A 20,346-nucleotide genomic window follows, 5' to 3' on the forward strand; every position below is an offset into this window, starting at 1 on the left:
GTTTAACGTCTCGTCCGAAAGATGGAACTCCCGCAGCACTACACGGAGTGTCAGCCTCGATTGTTGTGCTCAGGTCTCTGGAATGGGACTTGAACCCACAACCGTCTGACTCGAAGGTGAGAGTGTTACCCACTGAGCCTCAGGGCTCAAGTTTCGGCCTGAGTTGCTCCTATTTTTTTGGAGCAACTAGTTTAGAATGGAGCATCTTAGAAACTGCAATTCTCGGCATTTAGTTTGCTCCAATTCTAGTGAGTTAGAACAGTTTCATTTTAGGACAGATTTTTTTTTCCAAAAGGGGGCGTGTCCGGCCACTTACGCCTGTTTTGCAAGTTTGGGCAGCGAAAACTTACTCCAAACTAACTTAGAACGGAGTAAGTGTAGATTTTTGTACGCTCAGAAAAATCTTGCCTACACTTAGAAAGTCAGGCGTAGGGAATGAGAGATGGGGGGGTGGAAAGGTGGGTTTACAAACATGAAACACATCACTTTTACAAATAAAGAGCCATCATCAATAATAAATGATAAATAAATCAATAAATCAATCAATAAAATCAAAAAAAAAAATTAAAAAATTAAAAATAAAAAAAATAATACAAAATCAATCAATCAATAAAAAATTACATTTCTACTCACCGGGAGCTCTCCAACAGCGTGCTGGGATGCCCCCACCCCACCCCTCCCAGTATCTCTCTCTCTCTCTCTCTCTCTCTGTCAGCAAGGGGGAGGGAGGGGGGGAGAAGAGGGAGGGGGAGACAGAGGGAGGCGGAGGAGGGGGAGGGAGAGGAGGAGGGGGTAGAAGAGGAGGGGGAAGGAGGGAGAGAAGGGGGGAGTGAGGGAGAGGGGGGAGTGAGGGAGAGAGGGGGGAGGGAGGAGGCAGAGGAGGAGGAGGAGGGAGGGAAAGGGAGGAAGAGGAGGGGAGGGAGGGGTGAGAGGGAGAGGGGAGGGGGAGGGGAAGAGGAAGTGGGAGGGGGAGGGAGGGGGCAGAGGAGGAGGAGGGAGGGTGGGGAGGAGAGGGGGGGAGGGGGGGGAAGAGGAGAGCGGGGGTGGGGGGAGAGGGAGGCTGAACGGGCCGTGCCAAAGACTTTGGGCGGGGCTGGTGGGCCCCGACGATGACGCGGATGCCGGGCCGGGCCGCCGAAGACTTCGGGCGGGGCGGGCCTCCAGCAAGATGCCGGGCAGGCGGGCAGGCCCCGCCGCCGCCGACGTGGAGCGGGAGGGAGCGGGAGCTAAACGGGAAGGAGGGAGGGAGGGAAGGAGGCCAGAGTCCGATCTTCGCCCTGGCAGCCCATTCGCCCAGGGCTAGGGGCGGCGTGCTTCAGACCCTTCCCACACAGCCTCGGGGGCCGAGAGCTACTGCACATGCTCGCACACTCTAGCGCGCATGTGCAGAGGTCCCGGCACTGTTTTCAGCGCAGGGACCTGGCTCCGCCCCCCACACGTTCTGCTGCGCTGCACCAAGGGCCTGGATCGACCTGACGGAGGGGAGAATACCAAGGTAAATAATAGGCGCCGTTTCTGTTCTAAAAAGTCAGCGCGTTCTAACCCCGGGGGCAAACTTGGGCCCTCAATGTGTAAACTCTGAGTAGAACCAAAGCGGTCAACCTTTCCAGGCTGGGAAACTGCATGCCAGGCCTGCCCAGTGGAGGGAAAGGGCCCCCTCCCCCACACTGAGCAAATGAGGACTCTTGGTGCCAGTTGCAGGAAGATGTATCCCGCATCCCGCTCTGGTTAACCCTCCCACAACCAACATGGGGACATGTGCCCATCAGAACGAGTGACGTTCCCCTTGGCCTGGGGAACTGGGGCAGTAACAGGCTACCTTGGGGCCTGTTCTTGAAGAGTCTCTCAGCACAAACTGGACTCAAAGAAGCCACCTTGGCCCATCAATCTGCTCTGCTCCCAGTGTAGGGAGCCGGGTGTAGCAATACATTCCTCCCACAGGCACCGTGCAGTCTGGATGCACAGTGTCTCCGTGAAATATCTACGGACTCCCACTGAATGTGAAGATTCATCTCCGGAATATGGAATAATCTCTTAAGACTATCAGAGTGTGCATTATTTGAATTGCACAATTACTTAATTCAATGTTTTGCCATTGTACTGCTAGAAATTAAGATTGAGAGACTGTAGGTGAAACCATTTTACATAAAATAATGACTTATATTCTACACTATATTCCATTATTTCTGCAGTTGAAAAAATATTGCAAGACTGTGCAAAATGGTGAGTATCTGTACAAAAGGTTACATCGAATTTTACAGCACAGAATCCATGCCGCTGTTTATTCTCCAGAGCCTCCTCCCACCTCACCACCTCACCCTATCAGCATACCTTTCTATTCCTTTCTCCCTCACGTGCTCATCCAGATTCCCCTTAAATGCATCGATGATATTCGCCTCACTCCCTCCATGTGATCACGAGTTCCACATTCTCACCACTCTCTGATTAAAGATCCTCCTGAATTCCTTCCAAGATTTATTAGTGATTATCTTATATTTATGACCTCGAGGTTTGATCTTCACTACAAGTAGAAACATTTCTCTACATCAACCCTATCGGACCCCTTTGTAATTTTAACGAGCTCTATCAGGGCACCTCGCCGTCTTCTCTTTTCATAGGGATAAGAGCCCTAGCTACAGCATTCTCTAAGGCCAGCTAGCACATGTTTACATTTAGATTCACTTTATCACCCACCACCCTCCCCCAGCAGGAGACTCAGTTCTCTTGTTCAGCTTTTCCAACCCAAACATTGGAACTTGCTGAGCACCTTTGAGGACATAATATTTAACAGGCCTGGGGGCATCTTGACAGGGAACTGGTACAGAAAGTGGATAAATGGTCATGGAATGCAGATGCCTGTGGAACAGTGCAGTTAGAAACAGTATACACAGGTAAAATCACAACCAAATGCAGGGAGATGAAGTGGGGAGGTATCTGGAGAGCTGTGCTCACCTGACTGTAATGTGTGTTTTTTGTGGTGAAACATCCTTTGTAATCCTGGTTGGCCGCGACGATGTAACTGTCAACCTTTAATAAATGGCAAATATTAGACTCCGTGTCCAAGAATTCATCCTTGGCATCTAGGCGCAGGACTGCAGCCTTTGTCTATACTATTACAACATTCACATTCCCAACAGTACCGCTATCTGCATAATAGCTTCAAAAAAATGTTATAGAATTTACAGCACAGAAACAGGCCAACATTTCTCTGCCGGTGTTTCTGCTCCACATGAGCCTCCTCCCACTTCACGTCATCTCATCCTCGCAACACATCCTTCTATTCCTTTCTTCCTCATGTATTTATCCAGCTTCCCCTTCAATACATCGTACTATTCACCTTAAACACTCCCTATGGTAGCGAGTTCCACATTCACACCACTCTCTGCGTAAATAAGTTTCTCCTGAATTCCTTATTGGATTTATTAGTGACTACCTTATATTCTGACCTCCATTTTTGACCTCCACTACAAGTTGTAAGAGTACTGCATTTCTTTGGTTTCATTTTCTGCTAATAACTGTGCTTGCAAACTGCTCCAAGATGGCTGAAACTGGCTTGACCAATTTTTAGTGACCCAAAAGGCTTCGCGAATTCAAAAGACTTTCTCATGAGTTTTAACATCTCACAGCTGCAAAGGAACAGTTCTCACACTGTAGCAAGGAGATAAGAGAATGAAAGCCCTATTCATTGTGAAAGACTATCCCTTTGTTTTACATCTAGAAAATTATGTACACGGTGGGCAACAATCCAGAAAAACAGTACATAATGGCAGTAACACGTGAGGTCAGGGCTGCAGTCACAGTGAGTGGTGACCTGGTTAGTTGCCAATCAGTGGGTTAATTTCCGTTCGCTGACCACAGCTGGAGTTAACTCTCATGAGTATCATTGCTTTTTTAATCACTTAGGGAATAGGCAATTCTTAACTGTTAAGAAATACTTTAATGGGATAGATTGGTGTGGGCTAATAATTAGAAATTATTGTGCATTTAATGCTATCATAATTTCTTGTATTTCTTCTATTATTATTCTAAGTAAATATAATCCCTGAATAGGGGTCAGAAAAGAATCATCCTGTGTCTGTCTTGTTCTGTCTCACAAGTCCGAACTCCGAAGTGTCCAGAAAAGACATAAATCTTATCTTCATTAAACAGATTTAGCCTATAAGTCTTACAAAGTGGAAACATTTCTCTACATCAGCTCTATTGAGCCCCTTCATAATTTTAAAGTGCTCCATCATGTCCACATATCCACGGCATAACGAAGATCGCCTATTTCCACCTCCGTAATATCGCCCGTCTCTGCCCTTGCCTCAGCTCATCTGCTGCTGAAACCCTCATCCATGCCTTTGTTACCTCTAAACTTGACTTGACTACTCCAACGCACTCCTGGCTGGTCTCCCACATTCTACCCGACGTAAACTTGAGGTCATCCAAAACTCGGCTGCCCGAGTCCTAACTCACACCAAGTCATGATCACCCATCACTCGCTGACCTACATTGGTCCCCGGTTAAGCAACGCCTCGATTTCAAAATTCTCATGGTTTACAAATCCCTCCAGGGTCTCGCCGCCCCCCCCGCATCTCTGTAATCTCCTTCAGCCTCACAACCCCCCGAGATGTCTGTGCTCCTCTAATTCTGCCCTCTTGAGCATCCCTGATTCTAACATCTCAACCATCGGTGGCCGTGCCTTCAGCTGCCTGGGCCCCAAGCTCTGGAACTCCCTCTCTAAACCTCTCCGCCTCTCTTTCCTCCTTTAAGACGCTTCTTAAAACCTACTGCTTTAAACAAGCTTTTGGTCAACTGCCGTAATGTCTTCTTACGTGGCTCAGTGTCAAAATGTATTTGTTTTGTCTTCCAACACTGCTGTGAAGCGCCTCAGGACAATAAGAACATAAGAAATAGGAGCAGGAGTAGGCCGTTTGGCCCCTCGGGTCCCACTTCTCCACCCGCTGCCGATAACCCTCGACTCCCTTATCATTCAAAAATCTGTCTATCTCCATCTTAAATATATTCAATGACCCAGCCTCCACAGCTCCCTGGGGCAGAGAATTCCAAAGATTCACGACCCTCTGAGAGAAGAAATTCCTCCTCATTTCTGTCTTAAATGGGCAACCCCTTGTTCTGAAATTCTGCCCTCTAGTTCTAGATTCCCCCACAAGGGGAAACATTCTCTCTGCATCTACCCTGTCCATCCCCCTCAGAATCTTATATGTTTCAATAAAATCGCCTCTCATTTTTCTAAACTCCAATGGGACGTTTTACGAGGTTAAAGGCGCAACAAGTTGTTGTTTCGGTACTGTGGCAGGGATTCAAATATGGAATTACGGGAAAGATGGGCACGGATTTGGGAGGCGACAACACGTTCAAGGACTCTGGAGAGGAAAGGGAGGTTGGAGATGGGGCAGTAGTTTGCAAGGACTGAGAGGTCGAGGGTTGTTTTTTTGAGAGGGGTAATGTCGGCAGATTTAAGGGGGAGGGGGACAGTACCCGAGGAGAGAGAACCGTTAACAATGTCAGCTAACGTGGGAGCCAGAAAAGGACAGGGGTCGAGCGCTGGTCATAGTTCGGTATCCATGTGTCCTTCCGGGAGCTGCCTGCCTTCAACCGAGATCTAATCAGGATGTGGAACATGGCTGCCTCCAACCAGAGTTCTTCCCCGTCAGAAGCTGCAGCCTTACTTCTGACAGGGAGTGGGACTGATTGGATCGTTCTGTCACAGAGCCGGCACAGGCACGATGGGTCGAATGGCCTCCTTCTGTGCTGCATCATTCTATGGCTCTCCATTATACTCTCTATATATACCTGCAATTAGAGTTCGAGTTGCACACGGACTCCAGGTTTGGGGGCAGCAACCAGATCGCAGATGCTCCAAGCCAACTTTAACACCATGTCGCGTGCCATCTGCTTGGCATCTAACTCCAAACTGTTGGCTCTTCTTGTTGGTCTTTGAGGATTGGCTGCCAGTTGATGAGTTCCCTATCTCGGCTGAGAATGGGTTTGAAGTAGCGAAGGAGGCAGGGGGTAAGCGGGCAACCTATCTGATCGTAGCCCGAGCATCTCTATCCCTCAGGAGCACCCCAAAGATCTATCCTGGGAGCCCTTTCCAATTGTGCGAGTAGCTCCGTGGTGATGCCACCCACAGAAGTAGGGTCTCCTTCCATATTTATTGCTGATGTCACACACTCTGCACCCACCTCTCTCTAAACCTCCACAGCCTCTGGCATCGCCCCCATTTACAATTGTTTCCAACATCTCTCCCCTCCCTATCTCTGTCACCCCCTCCAGCCCTGTGACCACCACCCCCCCGCTCCATCCCCGAGATCCCTGCGCTCCTTCAATTCTGGCCCCTTGCTATTCTCCTATTCCCATGGCACTATTTCAAAGAAGAGCAGGGGAGTTATCCCCGGTGTCCTGGGGCCAATATTTATCCCTCAATCAACATAACAGAAAAAGAGATTAGCTGGACATTATCACATTGTTGTTTGTGGGAGCTTGCTGTGCCCAAATTGACTGCCGCATTTCCCACATTACAGCAGTGACTACACTTCAAAAGTACTTCATTGGCTGTAAAGCACTTTGAAACGTCTGGTGGTCGTGAAAGGCGCTATATAAATCCAAGCCTTTCTTTTCTTTCTTGCTACCGGAGCCGCTGCTCAGAAGCTCCTCCATGTGGTCAGCTTCAGCGAAACGTGCCTGGCAGAGAGGTGGGCCTCGGCTGTGAACATAACCAGAGTCAGCGACATACTGGATGGGACAGTGGAGGGCCTCGGCTGTGAACATAACCAGAGTCAGGGATGCACTGGATGGGACAGTGGAGGGCCTCGGCTGTGAACATAACCAGAGTCAGCGACGTACTGGATGGGACAGTGGAGGGCCTCGGCTGTGAACATAACCAGAGTCAGCGACATACTGGATGGGACAGTGGTGGGCCTTGGATGTGAACATAACCAGAGTCAGTGATGCACTGGATGGGACAGTGGAGGGCCTCGGCTGTGAACATAACCAGAGTCAGTGATGCACTGGATGGGACAGTGGAGGGCCTCGGCTGTGAACATAACCAGAGTCAGTGATGCACTGGATGGGACAGTGGTGGGCCTTGGATGTGAACATAACCAGAGTCAGGGATGTACTGGATGGGACAGTGGTGGGCCTTGGATGTGAACATAACCAGAGTCAGCGACATACTGGATGGGACAGTGGAGGGCCTCGGCTCTGACGATAACCAGAGTCAGGGATGCACTGGATGGGACAGTGGAGGGCCTTGGATGTGAACATAACCAGAGTCAGGGATGCACTGGATGGGACAGTGGAGGACCTTGGATGTGAACATAACCAGAGTCAGGGATGCACTGGATGGGACAGTGGAGGGCCTTGGCTGTGAACATAACCAGAGTCAGGGATGCACTGGATGGGACAGTGGAGGGCCTCGGCTCTGACGATAACCAGAGTCAGGGACGTATTGGATGGGGGAAAGAGTGGGCTGGATGTTAACAGAAACATTGCCACACAGGAGGTTCTGGCATTACGTCCACACCAAGGCCGAAGCCATCAAGGTGCTAAAAGCCATGCTCAGCCCCTACTCCACCAGGTGTGTTGAGGCTCTGGCTGCCTGCCTCTCTTCCTCAGTCTTGTCGGTACCTGGATGGCCCTGGAGAAGGAACATATGGTGTCCACCGGTGCACGCAAGGCTGTACCCCACCGGTGGGCACCGCAACGACTGGGGCGGGTGGGGGGAGACGGGGATGGGATGGACGGACACATACACAGTGACACAGGATATAATATTCTTCATTCATTTGATCAGTTTCCTTTGGTTTATTTATAATTTGGGTGTTTATCGTTTGTGCCCATTTAAAAGGGGGCACTTCCTTAATGTGGTTTTGATTGGACGATTTGGATGACACTGGTGCAGGGACGGGCAATGGTTTGGGCTGGGGGCGGGGGTGACCATTTAACACCTTTTACTGAGCAGTTAACAGCCACACACCAATGTTCTCACTACGCTGTGCGGCCGTGCACTAATCGCGAGGTCCCACGCAGGCCACTCACCAGCTCCTGCCACTGGAAGAGATACCGTACAGCAAGTCTAGAGAGACCGCACATTAGAGGGAACATTGGTGCACACATAGAATGAATTGTGTTAAGAACAGCTACCATTACAATTGAAAAGAGTGAGTGTAATGTCTAATGTTGTTATGCCTCCACTATGCAAATTAAATGGGAAAATATTAAAATGACTGAATAATTGTGCAAGAATTAATAATCCCACTGACAGTCATTGGTGAGAGCATTGTGTTAAATTGGTAAATTGGAACTGGCCAACTCAGTGTTGATCATCACTCCCACTTCTACCCTCCCAATCATTTATAAACATCAATTTAGATAATAGTCCGATACCAGCTTAAATGAACAAAATGTAGTGTAAAACAGTAAAGTAAATGAATGAAATGATTGATCGGTCGATTAGATGTTGTACTGAAGGTCTACGTGGCTGTTTGACAGACCAGTTCGGGTTTGCGGGCTCGCCGATACGAGAGCTGTTCTCGGTTTAGTGTGCTGAGTACGGGAGCCCGAGGCTTCGCAAGGCCTGAACTACAATCGCGAGCCATTACCTGGAGTCCTTGTGCTCCAGGATCCACTCTCGGGTCGAAGACCATGAATAGAATCCCCCTGTCTTTGTACTCTGGGTTTCGGGTAAAAGAGTCATTGAGATCAGCAGCCACGACTCGACTCTGACTAATGTGCAGCTTAACCTCTATTCCTTAAGATTCCAACCCAAAAATCATCCCACATTCCAAACTCTGGTGGCACCTCACTGAACGTTTAGGCCCTCTTTTGTCTTCGAGGGGCTCGAAGCGATTTAAATGCATTTCTGTATCTGACAGTGTCAAACGCAAATTGTGATGTTTGAAGAATATCAATAAGTTTCTCTAAACTCTCATCTAGTTTAGAGTTTGATAATGGCCATGGCAGAATAACTTACTGTAACGCAGCAATGTTAAAAGTCAGAGAAATACAGGTCACCGTCCAAAAATCTCTGTCCTACCAGATATGCCAATACTTTCGCGCCTTCATCTGAGGTGCCAACTGTTGGGAATAGATGCTCTTACTGATAAATTTATAAGTTATTCCACAAAATAATAGGGTTCAAAGGCATTTTTTGGCTTTCATAGGAACTATACATAAAATGATAATTACTATCAATAATCACACAGGTACAATGATAACTGTTATTAATAATAATCACAGATACAATTATAACTATTATTAATAATAGTTCCCATATGCTTGAGACGCTTATGGTACAGATGCTTATAGGGCAGAGAAACTTAAGGCAAAAAGCAAAAAGGACCCATATTACAGCAAAATTCTAAAGGGGCAAAGTGTATGAGAAAGACAAGCCTGAAGGCTCTGTGCCTCAATGTGAGGAGTATTCGGAATAAGGTGGACGAATTAACTGCGCAGATAGCAGTTAACGGGTATGATGTAATTGGCATCACGGAGACATGGCTCCAGGGTGACCAAGGCTGGGAACTCAACATCCAGGGGTATTCAACATTTAGGAAGGATAGACAGAAAGGAAAAGGAGGCGGGGTGGCATTGCTGGTTAAAGAGGAAATTAATGCAATAATAAGAAAGAACATTAGCTTGGATGATGTGGAATCGGTATGGGTGGAGCTGCGGAATACCAAGGGGCAGAAAACACCAGTGGGAGTTGTGTAGAGACCACCAAACACTAGTAGTAAGGTTGGGGACAGCATCAAACAAGAAATTAGGGATGCATGCAATAAAGGTACAGCAGTTATCATGGGTGACTTTAATCTACATATTGATTGGGCGAACCAAACTGGTAGCAAAGCGGTGGAGGAGGATTTCCTGGAATGTATTAAGGATGGTTTTCGAGACCAGTATGTCGTCGAACCAACAAGGGAACTGGCCATCCTAGACTGGGTGATGTGTAATGAGAAAGGACTAATTAGCAATCTTGTTGTGCGAGACCCCTTGGGTAGAATTCTTTATTAGATGGAGAATGACACAGTTAATTCAGAAACTAGGGTCCTGAACTTAAGGAAAGGTAACTTCGATGGTTTGAGGCGTGAATTGGCGAGACGAGACTGGCAAATGATACTTAAAGGGTTGACGGTGGATAGGCAATGGCAAACATTTAAAGATCATATGGATGAACTTCAGCAATTGTACATCCCTGTCTGGAGTAAAAATAAAACAGGGAAGATGGCTCACAAGAGAAATTAAGGATAGTGTTGAATCCAAGGAAGAGGCATATAAATTGGCCAGAAAAAGCAGCAAACCTGAGGACTGGGAGAAATTTAGAATCCAGCAGAGGAGGACAAAGGGTTTAATTAAGAGGGGGAAAATAGAGTACGAGAAGAAGCTTGCTGGGAACATAAAAACTGACTGCAAACGCTTCTATAAATATGTGAAGAGAAAAAGATTAGTGAAGACAAACGTAAGTCCCTTGCAGTCGGATTCAGGTGAATTTATAATGCGGAACAAAGAAATAGCAGACCAATTGAACAAATACTTTGGTTCTGTCTTCACGAAGGAAGACACAAATAACCTTCTGGAAGTACTAGGGGACCGAGGGTCTAGTGAGAAGGAGGAACTGAAGGATATCCTTATTAAGCGGGAAATTGTGTTAGGGAAATTGATGGGATTGAAGGCCAATAAATCCCCGGGGCCTGATAGTCTGCATCCCAGAGTACTTAAGGAAGTGGCCCTAGAAATAGTGGATGCATTGATGATCATTTTCCAACAGTCTATCGACTCGGGATCAGTTCCTATGGACTGGAGGGTAGCTAATGTAACACCACTTTTTAAAAAGGGAAGGAGAGAGAAAGCGGGTAATTATAAACCTGTTAGCCTGACATCAGTGGTGGGGAAAATGTTGGAATCAATTATTAAGGATGAAGTAGCAGCGCATTTGGAAAGCAGTGACAGGATCGGTCCAAGTCAGCATGGATTTATGAAGGAGAAATCACGTTTGACAAATCTTCTGCAATTTTTTAAGGATGTAACTAGTAGAGTGGACAAGAGAGAACAAGAGTGGTGTATTTGGACTTTCAAAAGCTTTTGACAAGGTCCCACACAAGAGATTGGTGTGCAAAATCAAAGCACATGATATTGGGGGTAATATACTGACGTGGATAGAGAACTGGTTGGCAGACAGGAAGCAGAGAGTTGGGATAAATGGGTCCTTTTCAGAATGGCAGGCAGTGACGAGTGGAGTGCCGCAGGCTCAGTGCTGGGACCCCAGCTCTTTACAATATATATTAATGATTCAGATGAAGGAATTGAGTGTAATATCTCCACGTTTGCAGATGACACTAAACTGGGTGGCAGAGGAGGATGCTAAGAGGCTGCAGGGTGACTTGGACAGGTTAGGTGAGTGGGCAAATGCACAGCAGATGCAGTATAATGTGGATAAATGTGAGATTATCCACTTTGGGGGCAGAAACGCAAAGACAGAATATTATCTGAATGGTGGCAGATTAGAAAAGGGGGAGGTGCAACGAGACCTGGGTGTCATGGTTCATCAGTCATTGAAAGTTGGCATACAGGTATAGCAGGCGGTAAAGAAGGAAAATAGTATGTTGGCCTTCATAGCTAGGGGATTTGAGCATAGGAGCAGGGAGGTCTTACTGCAGTTGTACAGGGCCTTGGTGAGGCCTCACCTAGAATATTGTGTTCAGTTTTGATCTCCTAATCTGAGGAAGGACGTTCTTGCTATTAAGGGAGTGCAGCGAAGGTTCACCAGACTGATTCCCGGGATGGCTGGACTGACATATGAGGAGAGACTGGATCAACTGGGCCTTTATACACTGGAGTTTAGAAGGATGAGAGGGGATCTCATAGAAACTTCCAAGATTCTGACGGGACGGAACAGGTTAGATGCGGGTAGATTGTTCCTGATGTTGGGGAAGTCTAGAACCAGGGGACACAGTCTTAGGATAAGGAGTAGATCATTTAGGACTGAGTTGAGGAGAAACTTCTTCACTCAGAGAGTTGTTAACCTGTGGAATTCTCTACCGCAGAGAGTTGTTGATGCCAGTTCATTGGATATATTCAAGAGGGAGTTAGATATGGCCCTTATGGCTAAAGGGATCAAGGAGTATGGAGAGAAAGCAGGAAAGGGGTACTGAGGTGAATAATCAGCCATCATCTTATCGAATGGTGGTGCAGGCTCGAAGGGCCGAATGGCCTACTCCTGCACATATTTTCTATGTTTCTACAAGACTGGAGACTGTACTGGATCACAGGTTTCGAGCTCGAAGGGTCAGTTGGCCAAGCCTTGTCGAATTCTGAAGTAACTATGCTAACAGCCCTCTTTTTATCCCTTTCCTTCACTCTCGCTACGTGAGGATCCGCATGTTTCAAAGTATTACCTCATCCAATCAGCTGCAATAACTTCAGTTTTAACAAGAATAACTCCCCATAACTTGACTCACTCCCCAATTTTCCAGATCTATTGCAGGTGCCATTTCAAGGCTGGAGCTAACAGAGACAGTTTTGTGGTCTCTCTGTGCGAAAAGCCTGACTTACTCGGATCCCTTTTACTAACTGAACACTGCTAACAGAAACTTACTGAAAACCTCAAGTTAATGTGAAAAATGTACCTGTGAGTAATGCAGTCATGCCTGTCACTAGTACGATTCACTACTGAGATTAAAGCAGTTGTGCAAATCACCTCTATGATTCACTCTCTCTCTCTCTCTCTCTCTCTGGCAGTCCCTCGGAGTCGAGGATGACTTACTTCCACACTAATGGGTTCTCAGGTGACCGATGAGTCCAATGTGGGACCTACAGTCTCTGTCACAATGGGGAGGTGGTGGTTGAAGGGACGGGTGGGTGGGGTGCTTGGGTTGTCGTGCGCTCCTTCCGCTGTTGACACTTGGCTTCAGTTTGCTCACGGCGATGAGAATCAAGGGTTTCGGAGCCTTCCCGGATGCTTCTCGTCCACTTTGAGCGGTCTTGGGCCGGGGATTCCCAGGTGTCGGTGGGGATGTTGCACTTTTTCAAGGCGGCTTTGAGGGTGTCCTTGAAACATTTCCTCTGCCCACCTGGGATTCGCTTGCCGTGTCGGAGCTCCGAGTAGAGCGCTTGTTTTGGGGAGTCTCCCTCTTGAATATATCCAATGAACTGGCATCAACAACTCCCTGCAGCAGGGAAAATGTTGGAATCAATTATTAAAGATGAAATAGCAGCGCATTTGGAAAGCAGTGACAAGATCGGTCCAAGTCAGCATGGATTTATGAAAGGGAAATCATGCTTGATAAATCTTCTGGAATTTTTTGAGGATGTAACTAGTAGAGTGGACAAGGGAGAACCAGTGGATGTGGTGTATTTGGACTTTCAAAAGGCTTTTGACAAGGTCCCACACAAGAGGTTGGTGTGCAAAATCAAAGCACATGGTATTGGGGGTAATGTACTGACGTGGATAGAGAACTGGTTGGCAGACAGGAAGCAGAGAGTCGGGATAAACGGGTCCTTCTCAGAATGGCAGGCAGTGACTAGTGGAGTGCCTCAGGGCTCAGTGCTGGGACCCCAGCTCTTTACAATATACATTAATGATTTAGATGAAGGAATTGAGTGTAATATTTCCAAGTTTGCAGATGACACTAAACTGGGTGGCGATGTGAGCTGTGAGGAGGATGCTCAAAGGCTGCAGGGTGACTTGGACAGATTAGGTGAGTGGGCAAATGCAGTATAATGTGGATAAATGTGAGGTTATCCACTTTGGGGGCAAAAACACGAAGGCAGAATATTATCTGAATGCAGCAGATTAGGAAAGGTGGAGGTGCAATGAGATCTGGGAGTCATGGTTCATCAGTCATTGAAAGTTGGCATGCAGGTACAGCAGGCGGTGAAGAAGGCAAATGGTATGTTGGCCTTCATAGCTAGGGGATTTGAGTATAGGAGCAGGGAGGTCTTACTGCAGTTGTACAGGGTCTTGGTGAGGCCTCACCTGGAATATTGTGTTCAGTTTTGGTCTCCTAATCTGAGGAAGGACTTTCGTGCTATTGAGGAAGTGCAGCGAAGGTGCACCAGACTGATTCCCGGGATGGTGGGATTTATATATGAGGAGAGACTGGATCAACTGGGCCTTTATAAATTGGAGTTTAGAAGGATGAGAGGGGATCTCATAGAAACTTCCAAGATTCTGACGGGACTGGACAGGTTAGACGCAGGAAGAATGTTGCCGATGATGGGGATGTCCAGAACCAGGTGATATAGTCTTAGGATAAGGGGTAGGCCATTTAGGACTGAGATGAGGAGAAACTTCTTTACTCAGAGAGTTGTTAACCTGTGGAATTCCCTACCGCAGAGTTGTTGATGCCAGTTCATTGGATATATTCAAGAGGGAGTTAGATATGGTCCTTACGGCTAAAGGGATCAAGCGGTATGGAGAGAAAGCAGGAAAGGGGTACTGAAGGAATGATCAGCCATGATCTCATTGAATGGTGGTGCAGGCTCGAAGGGCCGAATGGCCTACTCCTGCACCTATTTTCTATGTTTCTATCAGTACTGCCATCCCACCTCCCTTTTTTCCTTCCCTAAATTTTCTGAAATCTTTGTATCCTTGAATACTAAGCGCCCATTTCTCTGCATTTTTAAGCCATGTAAAGAGGGAGAAAATAGATTAGGAGTGTAAACTAGCAAGAAATATAAAAACAGACAGTAAGAGCTTCTACAAGTATGTAAAAAGGAAAAGAGTAGCTAAAGTAAATGTTGGTCCCTTAGAGGATGAGACTGGGGAATGAACAATGGGAAACAAGGAAATAGCAGAGACTTTGTACAAATATTTTGTAGAGACATAGAAACAGAGAAACATGGAAAATAGGTGGAGTAGGCCATTCGGCCCTTCGAGCATGCACCGCCATTCAATGAGTTCATGGCTGAACATGCAACTTCAGTACCCCATTCCTGCTTTCTCGCCATACCCATTGATCCCCCTAGTAGTAAGGACTACATCTACTTCCTTTTTGAATATATTTAGTGAATTGGCCTCAACAACTTTCTGTGACAGAGAATTCCACAGGTTCATCACTCTCTGGGTGAAGAAGTTTCTCCTCATCTCGGTCCTAAATGGCTTACCCCTTATCCTTAGACTGTGACCCCTGGTTCTGGACTTCCCAAACATTGGGAACATTCTTCCTGCATCTAACCTGTCTAAACCCGTCAGAATTTTAAACGTTTCTATGAGATCCCCTCTCATTCTTCTGAACTCCAGTGAATACAAGCCCAGTTGATCCAGTCTTTCTTGATATGTCAGTCCCGCCATCCCGGGAATCAGTCTGGTGAACCTTCGCTGCACTTCCCCTCAATAGCAAGAAGTCCTTCCTCAAGTTAGGATACCAAAACTGTACACAATACTCCAGGTGTGGCCTCACCAAGGCCCTGTACAACTGTAGCAACACCTCCCTGCCCCTGTACTCAAATCCCCTCGCTATGAAGGCCAACATGCCATTTGCTTTCTTAACCGTCTGCTGTACCTGCATGCCAACCTTCAATGACTGATGTATCATGACACCCAGGTCTTGTTGCATCTCCCCTTTTCCTAATCTGTCACCATTCAGATAATAGTCTATCTCTCTGTTTTTACCACCAAAGTGGATAACCTCACATTTATCCACATTATACTTCACCTGCCATGCATTTGCCCACTCACCTAACCTATCCAAGTCACTCTGCAGCCTCATAGCATCCTCCTCGCAGCTCACACTGCCACCCAACTTAGTGTCATCCGCAAATTTGGAGATACTACATTTAATCCCCTCGTCTAAATTATTAATGTACAATGTAAACAGCTGGGGCTCCAGCACAGAACCTTGCGGTACCCCACTAGTCACTGCCTGCCATTCTGAAAAGTCCCAATTTACTTCTACTCTTTGCTTCCTGTCTGCCAACCAGTTCTCAATCCACGTCAGCACACTACCCCCAATCCCATGTGCTTTAACTTTGCACATTAATCTCTTGTGTGGGACCTTGTCGAAAGCCTTCTGAAAGTCCAAATACACCACATCCACTGGTTCTCCCTTGTCCACTCTACTGGAAACATCCTCAAAAAATTCCAGAAGATTTGTCAAGCATGATTTCCCTTTCACAAATCCATGCTGACTTGGATCTATCATGTCACCTCTTTCCAAATGCGCTGCTGTGACATCCTTAATAATTGATTCCATTTTTTTACCCACTATCGATGTCAGGCTGACCGGTCTATAATTCCCTGTTTTCTCTCTCCCTCCTTTTTTAAAAAGTGGGGTTATATTGGCTACCCTCCACTCCATAGGAACTGATCCAGAGTCGATGGAATGTTGGAAAATGACTGTCAATGCATCCGCTATTTCCAAGGCCACCTCCTTAAGTACTCTGGGATGCAGTCCATCAGGCCCTGGGGATTTATCGGCCTTCAATCCCATCAATTTCCCCAACACAATTTCCCGACTAATAAGGATTTCCCTCAGTTCCTCCTTCTTACTAGACCCTCTGACCCCTTTTACATCCGGAAGGTTGTTTGTGTCCTCTTTCGTGAATACCGAACCAAAGTACTTGTTCAATTGGTCTGCCATTTCTTTATTCCCCGTTATGACTTCCCCCGATTCTGATTGCAGGGGACCTACATTTGTCTATACTAACTTTTTTCTCTTTACATATCTATAGAAGCTTTTGCAGTCCGTCTTAATGTTCGCTGCAAGCTTCCTCTCGTACTCTATTTCCCTGCCCTAATCAAACCCTTTGTCCTCCTCTGCTGAGTTCTAAATTTCTTCCAGTCCCCGGGTTCGCTGCTATTTCTGGCCAATTTGTATGCCACTTCCTTGGCTTTAATACTATCCCTGATTTCCCTTGATAGCCACGGTTGAGCCACCTTCCCTTTTTTATTTTTACGCTAGACAGGGATGTACAATTGTTGTAGTTCATCCATGCGGTCTCTAAATGTCTGCCATTGCCCATCCACTGTCAACCCCTTAAGTATCATTCGCCAATCTATCCTCGCCAATTCACGCCCCATACCTTCAAAGTTACCCTTCTTTAAGTTCTGGACCATGCTCTCTGAATTAACTGTTTCATTCTCCATCCTAGTGTAGAATTCCACCATATTATGGTCACTCTTCCCCAAGGGGCCTTGCACAACGAGATTGCTAATTAATCCTCTCTCATTACACAACACCCAGTCTAAAATGGCCTCCCCCCTAGTTGGTTCCTCGACATATTGGTCGAGAAAACCATCCCTTATACACTCCAGGAAATCCTCCTCCACTGTATTGCTTCCAGTTTGGTTAGCCCAATCTATATGCATATTAAAGTCACCCACGATAACTGCTGCACCTTTATTGCATGCACCCCTAATTTCCTGTTTGATGCCCTCCCCAACATCACTACTACTGTTTAGAGGTCTGTACACAACTCCCACTAATGTTTTTTGCCCTTTGGTGTTCTGCAGCTCTACCCATATAGATTCCACATCATCCAAGCTAATGTCCTGCCTAACTATTGCATTAATCTCCTCTTTAACCAGCAATGCTACCCCACCTCCTTTTCATTTTATTCTATCCTTCCTGAATGTTGAATACCCTTGGATGTTGAGTTCCCAGCCCTGATCATCCTGGAGCCACGTCTCTGTAATCCCAATCACATCATATCTATTAACATCAATTTGCACAGTTAATTCATCCACCTTATTACAGATACTCCTTGCATTAAGACACAAAGCCTTCAGGCTTGTTTTTTTAACACCCTTTGACCTTTTAGAATTATGATGTAGTGTGGCCCTTTTTATTTCTTGCCTTTGTTTACTCGGCCTTCCACTATTGCTTTTTACCTTTCTACCATCTGTTTCTGACTCCATATTACTTCGCCCTGTCTCGCTGCATAGGTTCCCATGAGGCAGATAGGCTGCAGAGTATCTGTCTCCACGGGAGACTAAAAGTGTCCCAATAATAGTAGAAAATCAGGGGGCAAAAGGGAGGGAGGAATGTAAAACAATTATCTCGAGAGAAAAAGTACTAGGCAAACAAATGGGACTATATTAAGGTGGTTAAGAAGGCATATGGAATACTTGTATTCTACACTAATAAAGGCAAGAGCAGGGAGGTTATGCTCGAACTGTATAAAACACTAGTTAGCCCACAGCTGGAGTACTGCATGCAGTTCTGGTCACCGCATTACAGGAAAGATGTGATTGCACTAGAGAGGGTACAGAGGAGATTTACGAGGATTTTAGCTATGAGGTAAGATTAGATAGGCTGGGGTTGTTTTCTTTGTAACAGAGGAGGCTGAGAGGAGACCTTATTGAGGTGTATAAAATTATGAGGGGCCTAGATAGAGTGGATAGGAAGGACCTGTTTCCCTTAGCAGAGGGGTCAACCACCAAGGGGCATAGGTTTAAAGTAATTGGTTGAAGGTTTAGAGGGGATTTGAGGATGGTGGGGGTCTGGAACTCACTGCCTGAAAGGGTGGTAGAGGCACCACATTTAAAGGGTACTTGGATGTGCATCTGAAGTGCCGTAACCTACAGGGCTACGGACCAAGATCTGGAAAGTGGGAATAGGCTGAATAGCTCTTTGTCGGCCGGCGCGGACACGATGGGCCGAAATGGCCTCCTTCCGCGCTGTAAATTTCTATGATTCCATGACTAAAGGCTGACAAATCCCCTGGACCTGATGGGCTGCGTCCTATGGTCTTAACAGAAGTGGCTGCAGAGATAGTGGATGCTTTGGTTGTAATCTTCCAAAATTTCCTCGATTCTGGCAAGGTCCCAGCGGATTGGAAAACAATATCATCATAATTCAGTCAGGCAGAGTCAGCATGGTTTTATGAAAGGGAAATCATGTTCGACAAATTTGCTGGAGTTCTTTGAGGATGTAACGAGCAGGGTGGATAAAGGGGAAGCAGCAGATGTCGTACATTTGGATTTCCAGAAGGCATTCGATAAGGTGCCACATGAAAGGTTACTGCACAAGATAAAAGCTCATGCACGATGTTGGGGGTAATATATTAGCATGGATAGAGGATTGGCTAACTAACAGAAAACAGAGAGTCGGGATATTTTCTGGTTAGCAAATAGTGACTAGTGAGGTGCCGCAGGGATGGGTGCTGGGTCCTCAACTATTTACAATCTATATTAATGACTTGGCGGAAGGGACCGAGTGTAATGTAGCCAAATTTGTTGATGATACAAAGATGGGTGGGAAAGCAAGTTGTGAGGAGGATGCAAAGAGTCTTCAAAGGGACTTAGACAGGTTAAGCGAGTGGGGAAAATACTGGCAGATGTGGAAAAATGGGAGGCTATCCACTTAAGCAGGAAGAATAGAAAAGCAAAATATTATTTAAATGGAGAAGACTAGAGAATGCTGCAGTATAGAGGGATCTGGGTGTCCTCATACATGAAACACAAAATGTTAGCATGCAGGTACAGCAAGTAATTAGGGAGGCAAATGGAATGTTGGCCTTTATTGAGAGAGTATAAATGTAGGGAAATTTTGCTACAATTATACAGGACGTTGGTGAGGCCACACCTGGAGCACTGCAGACACTTTTGGTCTCCTAATTTAAGGAGGGATATACTTGCATTGGAGGCAGTTCACAGAAGGTTCATGAAGTTGATTCCTGGGATGAAGGGGTTGTCTTATGAGGAAAAGTTGAGCAGATTGGGCCTACACTCATTGGAGTTTAGAAGACTGAGAGGTGATCTTATTGAAACATATAAGATTCTGACGGGGCTTGACAGGGTAGATGCTGAGAGGATATTTTCCCTCATGGGGGAATCTAGGACTAGGGGGCAGAGCTTCAGAATAAGGGACCACCCATTTAAGACTCAGAGGGTCGTGAGCCTTTGGAATTCTCTACCGCAGAGAGCAGTGGAGGCTGGGTCATGGAATATATTCAATGCTGAGATGGACAGATTCTTGAACAATTATGGCGTCGAGGGTTATGGAGAACAGGCAGGAAAGTGGAGTTGAGGCCAAGATCAGATCAGCCATGATCGTATTGAATGGTGGAGCAGGCTCAAGGGCCATGTGGCTTACTCCTGTTCCTATTGCTTATGTTCTTCTTTTGTTCTTCCTACCAGCATTCACGACTGAGATTAATGCAGTCGTGTCTATCACTACTACCATTCACTGCTGAGATTAATGCACTCGTGTCTGTCACTACTACCATTCACTGCTGAGATTAATGCACTCGTGTCTGTCACGACTACCATTCACTGCTGAGATTAATGCACTCGTGCCTGTCACTACTACAATTCACAACTGAGATTAATGCACTCGTGCCTGTCACTACTACAATTCACAACTGAAATTAATGCACTCGTGTCTGTCACGACTACCA

General features: G+C 46.4%; 1 protein-coding gene across 3 annotated transcripts in view; it reads right to left on the reverse strand.

Moving 5' to 3' along the window:
* The window catches only part of LOC139273330 (maestro heat-like repeat-containing protein family member 1), a 43,582-nt gene extending 39,943 nt beyond the window's left edge, over nucleotides 1-3,639 (reverse strand). For all 3 annotated transcript variants that reach the window (XM_070890129.1, XM_070890130.1, XM_070890128.1), the window contains exon 1: nucleotides 2,953-3,639. The gene's annotated coding sequence lies outside the window, so the exon portion shown is untranslated. The remainder of the gene's footprint in view (nucleotides 1-2,952) is intronic.
* Between the last annotated feature and the right edge of the window lie 16,707 nt (nucleotides 3,640-20,346).

Source organism: Pristiophorus japonicus, chromosome 9 (genome assembly GCF_044704955.1).
Source record: "Pristiophorus japonicus isolate sPriJap1 chromosome 9, sPriJap1.hap1, whole genome shotgun sequence".
Lineage (NCBI taxonomy): Eukaryota > Metazoa > Chordata > Chondrichthyes > Pristiophoridae > Pristiophorus > Pristiophorus japonicus.